At 38.1% G+C, this 8,604-nt stretch overlaps 1 long non-coding RNA gene across 1 annotated transcript; it reads right to left on the bottom strand.

The window, feature by feature from the left end:
• Positions 1 to 585: 585 nt before the first annotated feature.
• On the bottom strand, positions 586 to 2,663 carry LOC147618852 (uncharacterized). Its single transcript, XR_015262053.1, has 3 exons — positions 2,424 to 2,663; positions 1,321 to 1,389; positions 586 to 1,169 (listed from the first exon to the last, which is right to left on the bottom strand). It is a non-coding gene; the product is annotated as an uncharacterized LOC147618852 (long non-coding RNA).
• Positions 2,664 to 8,604: the final 5,941 nt, after the last annotated feature.

Genomic DNA, 8,604 nt, shown 5'->3' with positions numbered 1-8,604 from the left:
TTCTAGTAAAGCTTGAAGAATTAAGAGGAGTACCCACATGGATCATGGTTTCATAATCTTCTTTTGCCAAGGCCATCATTACCTCTTCTTGTTTGGTTGAGATTTCTAGGAACCTCTATGTTAGGTTATTCTAGCGGTTCTTTCTTGAGGCCAAAAGGGCTATTAGGTGAATAATGATGAGAAGGAGAGAAAGAATAGTTAGTGTTATGGTATGTTTCTACCCCTTCAAGAACTCTTTCTTATTCAATCAATAATGGAAATAGGAAACAATCATCTTCATGAGGACACTTAGCTTTCTTCCAAGCCTGGAATATTCATGACCACTAAGCTTCACTAGTGGTAGTTAGCTCTAATCTCCCAAGCCTTCCTCTTATTGTTAAGAAGGGGTTTGCTACCTTTCAGAGACACACCTCTCTCACTCTCTACACTTTCTCATAAAGCATAAAGAGGCACATGTACTAAGAGCAAGCATCTCCTCTCAACTCTCTCTCTCTCTCTCTCTCTCACACACACACACACACTCCTCACTCTCTACAATCTCTCTCATAAAGCATAAAGAGACACATGTACCAATTTCACCATATGTAAAACATGAATGCAAGGCTCTTTTTACCTTTGAGATCTTGCTCAATTTCTTTATTCACCTCTTGCCAATGGAAACCCCATGAATCTTAAGTCTCATCATTCACAATAATTTATTCTCTAGGTGGAGAAGTGATAGAGACAACAAAAACACCTTTCTGTGGACAATAAGTCTCTCCTTCCAATGCTACTTGAGAAGAGACAAATCACACATAAGCCCTCAAATTGTGGGATAAACAAACATGCAACACAAGGGAATAGGTGGAGATTTTGAAACATCCAAGATCCTACCCAAAGAGAGAATATCACTGCCTTTCATAATCGCAACATTGTCTAAATCTATAGTGCTTGTTACAAGCTCCTCCTTAGTAGCCATGGGCTACAATGTGCTCTTTTGCTTGTTTCTCTTTTTATAATTCTACAAGAAAATTAGACTTAGGTTACATATTTAAAATTACATTACAACATACAAGCATGCTTACATAGGCATTGATTGTGTTGATGCCTGGATAGGTGAGAAATCATCACTCTACTAGACTCAACCTCTTCTTGTGGCAAAGGTGTAGGCTCCTTGGCTTGAGACGTGGCTATTAGAGCAGCATGAAATGAAAGAAATTCAACTTATAAATTCATCTTAAAGAGCATTGTGAAATATAAGTAATGAAAGAAATTCATCTTATAAATTCATCTTAAAGAGGATTGTGAAATATAAGTAATGCCTTGCAAGATTTCACTCACAATCATTGCTGACTGCATTTGAAGCTATTTCATAATTTGTCTCTTCTTCTGTGGCAGAATGATGATCTCCTATTAAAGCAAACCATAGATGGCAAAGTCTATGTAATTAGACCATGTATTCTCGCTCTCATATATCAAAGACAACCCAAGCACTTAGGTGGTGAGATGCATGTGCATCATGTGCACTAAGGCCAGGAAAGCCCAAGCACCGACACTTGGGCTTGGGCATACCATTGTCCAGGTGTGCAAGTAGGTTTTGAGGTCATTCAGCCCGAGCTTGAGGGCCATGTTAGCCCATTCTTGCAACTTGAAAGGCAACCCGCCGCTTATTACAATGGCCCTATGCACTAATGTCATGTTAGCCCAAGTGTCGGTGCTTAAGCTTGGGCCATCATGGTTGAGGGCATCCATCATAGTTGCAGCTTGAGGGCCATGCTTACAACTTGAAGGCCATAGTGCAGCTTTGATGCCCTATTTCTCTAAGCCCATGTTAGCCCAAGCGCCGATGCTCGGGCTCGCGCCAAGCATTAAACACAAACCCTATTCCTTTTAGAAAGGTTGTTGGTGTTGAGATAGCTCCATGCATATCTCAACGAAGCCAGTGTTTCATGCAAGGCTATTTTAGACCAAGCATTGGTGCTTCATACCCATGCACTAAGGCTATATTTGCCCAAGCACCAACGCTTGGGCTCGAGCTATCATGGTAGTCAATAAACACCACACAAGAGGACTAATCAACAGAGCCGAAGCACTGCACTAAGGCCCTATGTGCTAAGGCTATGTTTGCCCAAGCATCAGCACTTGGGCTGGGGCTATAATGGTAGTCATTAAAAACCAGACAAGAGGACTAATCGATAGAGCCCAACCGTTGCTCCTTTGATGTCTGCCCCGTTGAGGGATTGCCTGCATATAACGAAGCCGGCGCTTACAATGAAGCCGGCACTTCATGCCCTATGCACTTGCTGTCATGGCAGCCCAAGTGCATCGTTTTCTAGTCCGCCTCAGCACCAACGACTATCAGCGCTTGGGCAAATATGGCCTTAGTACAGCACTAGCAGAGATGAGGAGAATACATTTTAGAAAATGAGAATTTAAGAGCTTACCTGCTGGCCCGTGCGTGTCGACCTGGTGCAAGCAAGCTCTTTGCTTGCTTCCCCTCTTAGTTTTCTTCACCAAGTCGTTAGCAGAATGCAAAGAAGCCGGAATGAGATACAACCCTAAAAAAAAGTGATGCTTGGCCCTAGTGACCGACCTTCTAACTAGCCAGCCCTAGTGATTGACCGTCTAACTAGCCCAGTTGTCAAGATTATGTAGGAGAGGATTATTTTCTCGTTCTATTAAAAGAGTAGGAAACCGTCAAGGGTATCACTCTCATCCAGTCTCTCTGAGAGTAGCTGAGGAATTTGTTGACTCTTTGGTGAGGGAGAAGGCCATCCACAATATTCAAGGTAAATGTAAGAAAATTGAGACCTTCGTGGCCCAAGATATAGTTATACAAATGCTGGTTGATGAGAATGAAGTTGATATTGAAGAGGGAGAGCTTATCGTTGAGAAACTATTGGAGAAGATTACACCACTAGTGCAAAGGAAGAGGTAATGCCATTTTGAGTGTTGGTTCGCTATACTTTGTATATAGGGCCTTTGAAATAATCTTTAATTACTAAAATTAATTGCATGTAGGATTCACAGGTCGATGGACATTGCACGACAGAATGTCAAAGGATGTGCTATGGGTTTAGAGGCACTTCTTGATTTGAAGGAGAAGACCAGTAGACAATACCCTTTTTTCCACAGCATCCTTTTGCCCCATTAGATGGGAAGTAGCAATGAGCTCTTTGTATTTAAAATGTCATCGGTGGACTTGGTGTACCAAATGAGGCCAGGAGGCCCTCTTGAAAACCAATGGGTCCACTTTGATCATGCGCACCGTTGTAGGGCTGGATGACTATGAGTGCACATGTTTATCATCCATTTCTATGCGAGTTGCTTACTATTGCAATCAAAGAGTTTAAGGTTGAGAAAACAAATGCCCAGGTAGTACTTTGAAAAATTCTAAATGACACAATGCGGCGATGTGGTTATGCATACATACATACATACATACATACATACATACATACATACATACATATATATATATATATATATATACACTTATAAATTATTGATGTATTATTAAAAAAATTAATATATATATATATATCTATGTGTATTAAAACTTATAAACTATTAAAAATATCAATAAATATACATACATATATATTTATTCATGTAAATATATATATGTACTTATCTCTTGTTAAATAAAAATATTTAAATAAATCATAAGAAAATATTTTTTTAATTTAAAGATTAGATTATTATTCACATAAAATAGAATTTTTTAAATCATTATTGATAAATATTATTTTTTAATTAAAATAGCAAAACTTATTTGATAATTTTTTACTGAATAATATATAGCAATGTTTTAATTGAATTATAACTAATCGATAATATATTATAGAAAAACTTATTTTGAAATTTTTTTATTGAATAACATATAGCAATGTTTTAAATAAATTATAACTAATCGATAATATATGTGAGGTTGAGAAGATATCAAAATGAAATAAAAGTGAATGTAAAATAGTAAATAAATCATTAATCTATTAATGTTATAGGTCTTCTACAAAGGTTTTCTTGGAAAATGTTAGAGCAATTTCCTTTCATGGATAGAAAGGTTGTGGCTTTGCATAAAATGCTGTAAGAAAAGCTTAATTGCAATCATGATGTGGTGTTAGAGAGGCATTGATTGAAACGGATGGGGTTTATCAAGCTCTTTGTACAACCCCTATCTATAAAGGGATTGACAGTGAGACACATTTCATACGTGAATGTAGTTTATCTTTGTGCTTTTTAGCAAGAGTAGATCAAAGCAACCCAGAGTCTTCTAGGTCGCACTGCAACACCAATGTAACACAACAAAGTGCGGGTTTCAACTCTCCAATTTGAGTAGTACTCCCTTTTTCTTTCTGTAAAATAAAGTGAAACTTTTGACTTTTTGTGCCATAGAAATTTTGATAGAGTGATATTCTTTCACAGAGTAATTGATGAGGAAGTCAAACAAGAAGGATCATGCGATGAAAACATTGTACTGCGATATTGAAGTAGAGACTATCTTTCAAGAACCAGTGTCAGCATTCCAAATAATTCAAACTCTTCCCTGTAGTGATCTCCTCAGAAAGTTGGTGGAAGAATGTGAATACAAGGGTAAAGTGACTGATCTACCTAAGCTTTGTGTTGGGAATTATATTTATGAATTGATAAATGGAAAAGGGATGGAGGGAATGGAATAGAAGTACGATGTAAATGCATGGAAAAAACCTCACACACAAATCAAATCCAACAAAACATTTATTCTAAGAAAAAGCTTTTCTAGTGGAACCTATTAGTGTATGAATGAAAGATGTTCGTTCCTTGCCCATTCAAAGGTTCCAAATAGACTTTATTGGAAAGGGAAATTATTAAAGTCTCCTCCAAAGGGCTTTGGCAATGGGTAGTTTTGGGAACTTGGAGTGCTTATTTTGTGTATACTACTTTATGCCCAAAGACTCTTCCCACCATAACATATTGTTTATACAACCAGGTACCAAAGGGGATGTGTAAAGATTGTTTATACAACCAGGTACCAAAGGGGATGCATACACATCAGGTACCAAAGGGGATGTGTAGAGAAACTTTAAGAAACACAAAAGACCTTGTTGCTCAAGTAGTTAGCATGGACCACAATGTAGGTCTTAGAAATATTCAGATGATTATTGCTTTAATTTTGAAAGCATTTACAGATGAAGATAAAAAGGTGGGAGAACACATGTCTGAGAAAGAGTTTTCTGAGATGGCACAAGATATCCAAGGATTGTTGAAGCTTAGCAAGTAAGTGATTCCTAGTACTTTTATGTATTGTAGTTGGAAATTTCAAAACACGGTGTTTTGTTGTGTAGGCTGACATAAATGGTCATGCAAAGTCGAAAGACTAATTGACCACAAGGTGAAGGGATAGGAGCAATCCTGGAACTGAAGAGAAAAAGTCATTTTGCATTCTTCCCCACAGTAGTCGTTTCCTCTTACAAGATCAAAATTTGGATGAGAGATGTTTTGTATTTAAGATGTCAACAATAGGACCAGGCTCAGGGGTGGACATTGTGGATTGAATGGATGCTGACGATGGTGATGATGATTTGCAACACTCTTGGGTTTTCTTTGATCACGTTCATAGAATTGAGGGATGTCATATGATGGCCGCCACACGTGTATAACCCCTTGTGAGATGAGTAGTTTCATTTTTAGTAGCCTTCACTGATCAATAGTTTCCTTGCACACTTCTCTCATATTTTAATTTTATTTTCAGTGTCCAAATAGTTCCCTTGCACACTTCTCTAATATTTTAATTTTATTTTCAGTATCTAAGAGTTGTTAACAATTGCCACATGTGAGTTCAGTAAGATGATTGCACACTTCTCTCGTATTTTAATTTGGTTTTCAGTATCTAAGAGTTGTTAACAATTTCCACATGTGAGTTCAAGGAAGATGGTGAAGAGGTGCATGTCTTATTCTCGAAGAATCTAAATATAGTTATGATTGAGCAACGAGGGAAGCCATAAAATGTTTGTGGATTTATGGGGTTGATGAGGCAAGAGCTAATTGGAATGCTATTCGTAGCGTTTACAATAATGATGAAAAGATGGTTGAAAAAGAACGCTCATGCCTTTTTCATTGGAGAGATAGCCTTAATGTTCATACCAAAAAATATATTTTCTCATAGTATAGAGAGGTTCACGTTGCAATGTGTGAAAAGTGGACATACAATACAAAAGATGATGCTCTTATATAGTTTAGAAAAATTCATGCTTGGTGCGCAACATGTAAAGCTGCAGATAAGAGCATCATAAAACTTGATAGCTAGCTCAGTTGGTGGCATTTTAGAGTAGGACACTAGGGACACTTTCTTGTATAGGTGCATAAAATCTCTTTGTTGTTTGTATGATATATGTTTTCTTCTTAAAATGAGATCATTTCAAGACCTAAGAATCTTGTGTGTGTGCAGGGTGGGGATCCCACAATCAATGTATTGGTGCCCATGACTAATCTATCGAAATCAAAGCATGGGAGTTGGCTAGTAGGAGAGGGTTATAAGCACAAAATTAGCCTCAATGATGCTTGTGTCACGAATTTGATAAATGCAATCTTGCAATGCGCTCGACAACTAGCTTTCATGGAGGGAAAATACATTGGTAGTGGACCTGATCTTCAAATGCTAATGGATAGAACTTTGTCAAGGGTGAAAGACCAGCCATCTCCTGGAGCCACTTCACGAATAGTTGGTGATGCAGTATTGGGAACTCCAATGTTTACAGACAAACAGGATAAAATTCAAGGGGGAGAAGAAGACTATTCGAGCAAACAGACATCTTCACCACCACGGAGAAGAGGAAAATGCTGCTAATTGTAGTCATAGACCAGAATTTGACTCTGTGACAGTAGACCGGGTGGACTCTGTAAAGGCAAAGGATGAAATGATAGACTTGGAGCATGATACAGACAAACAACTAGTAGAAATGGAAAAAGAATTTCATGATACAAAGTGGGCTATTAGGAGAGTTCCAAAGACAAGCAGGGTAAAGTGCCATTATTGGGCAAAGGGTCGTAAATGTGATTTGCAGTTGTGAGGTGGGGATGCCACTCCTTGCTTTTCAAGTGACTACTATCAGTTGTCACAATGGACAAAAGATAAGATGTGCTATTTCTGCAATACTGATGTGAGACACATGGAAGATTCAGACACTAGTTTTACATCCACCCCCTCATGTTCCTAATGTATGGCCCATTGTAAAGGGCACCTCCTTGAAAATTGGGGAAGCACAAAAGCTTATTCGTGTGCAGGTTTTGATATTGTTATTTCACGTTAGGATATCCCAACATCCACAACTTCACATGGTGACAAATGACCTTCTTAGGGAAAAAAGCCATAATTTTCCCTATAGAAGAGGTATATCTAAAGCTGCAAGCATTGGACATGAAATTAGAGATTGTTAGCGGAGTCGTATATAAGGCTGGTGTCAAAGAAATGTTCTATGTGAAAACAAAGGATGCTGAGCAGGGGATGCCACCATTTGAAGTGATAATACAAAAGCAACCCTCCTATTCATGTGGTGCATTTATGGAAAGGGTAAACAACAAGAAGACATATCTTACTTGCAAGAATATATATTTTGTGTTTTCGATGGTGCTTGGACAAGATGTGAATAATAGTATGCACATCAATCAAGAAAAAATAGCTCAACATGTTTTGAAGGACATGCTCACAAAAGTTGTAAGGAGCTACCCTTCCACTTCACATTAGGCCAGAGTTCCTTTGCCTCCTTTTATGTTGTAGTCCTTTTTGGTAGACTGGGAATACCTAGTATAACACTATTTTGTGATGGTAGAAATACTAGCATGTGGTAGAAATTCCAACTTTTTGAAGTATCATGAAATGCCATGTGTCTCAGATTCTTCTAAAAACTAGCACTATAATGTTACTTATTCCTCAGTGTATTACCACTGGTATATTTTTTATGTTGTATTACTTGTAAATTGCTTGTCAATTCATGATCAACTTGTTATTTGTTGTTAGTAAATATAGGTAGTTTAGTACTCCTTTATGAGTGATTAATTACTACATTTGTACATATCCATACTTATTTTGGCTCACTCTTGCTCACTCAAGTTGTCAATAGCCCAATCTGCTCACTAACTCATGCTCGCTCCACAGACACACCCCACACTATATGAAATAGTGTGGAGTCTTGCACAAACAAGATAAAATATTGGTGGAAAACTCCCCAACATAGAAATACACATCATAATTAAATTACTCTAGAAGGGTTTTGGAGAGTACTATGGTAGTGGTTGGCTCTGAGAAGAGAGCCACCGCATGTACGAATGCTCTGTAGCATGATGAAATTGGTGACATATTTGTACACCAAGCTCATGCACTATGGAAAAAGGGAGCATCTCCAAAACACATGGTGCGCAAAGTGCAAGGGGGAGACACCTAGCTTGCTCCCTGGGCCTCTTGTCTTGGTCCTAAAGCCAACCTACACCATGGCCAACTGTCGAGTTGATAACGATCATGGTAGTCTACCTCGAACCCTAACATGAAATCGGCGTATAACTCCTATGCAAATTAGATAGGAATCTCGTGTGATGATGGGCATGGCACCATAATATGCAACATATCACAATAGAATGTGGGCTACCATA

Source organism: Cibotium barometz, chromosome 34 (genome assembly GCF_041138505.1).
Source record: "Cibotium barometz isolate CiBa-2024 chromosome 34, ASM4113850v1, whole genome shotgun sequence".
In the NCBI taxonomy this organism is placed as follows: domain Eukaryota; kingdom Viridiplantae; phylum Streptophyta; class Polypodiopsida; order Cyatheales; family Cibotiaceae; genus Cibotium; species Cibotium barometz.
The sequence above is the reverse complement of the archived record's forward strand: the minus strand, read 5'-3'. Positions and strand labels throughout refer to the sequence as shown.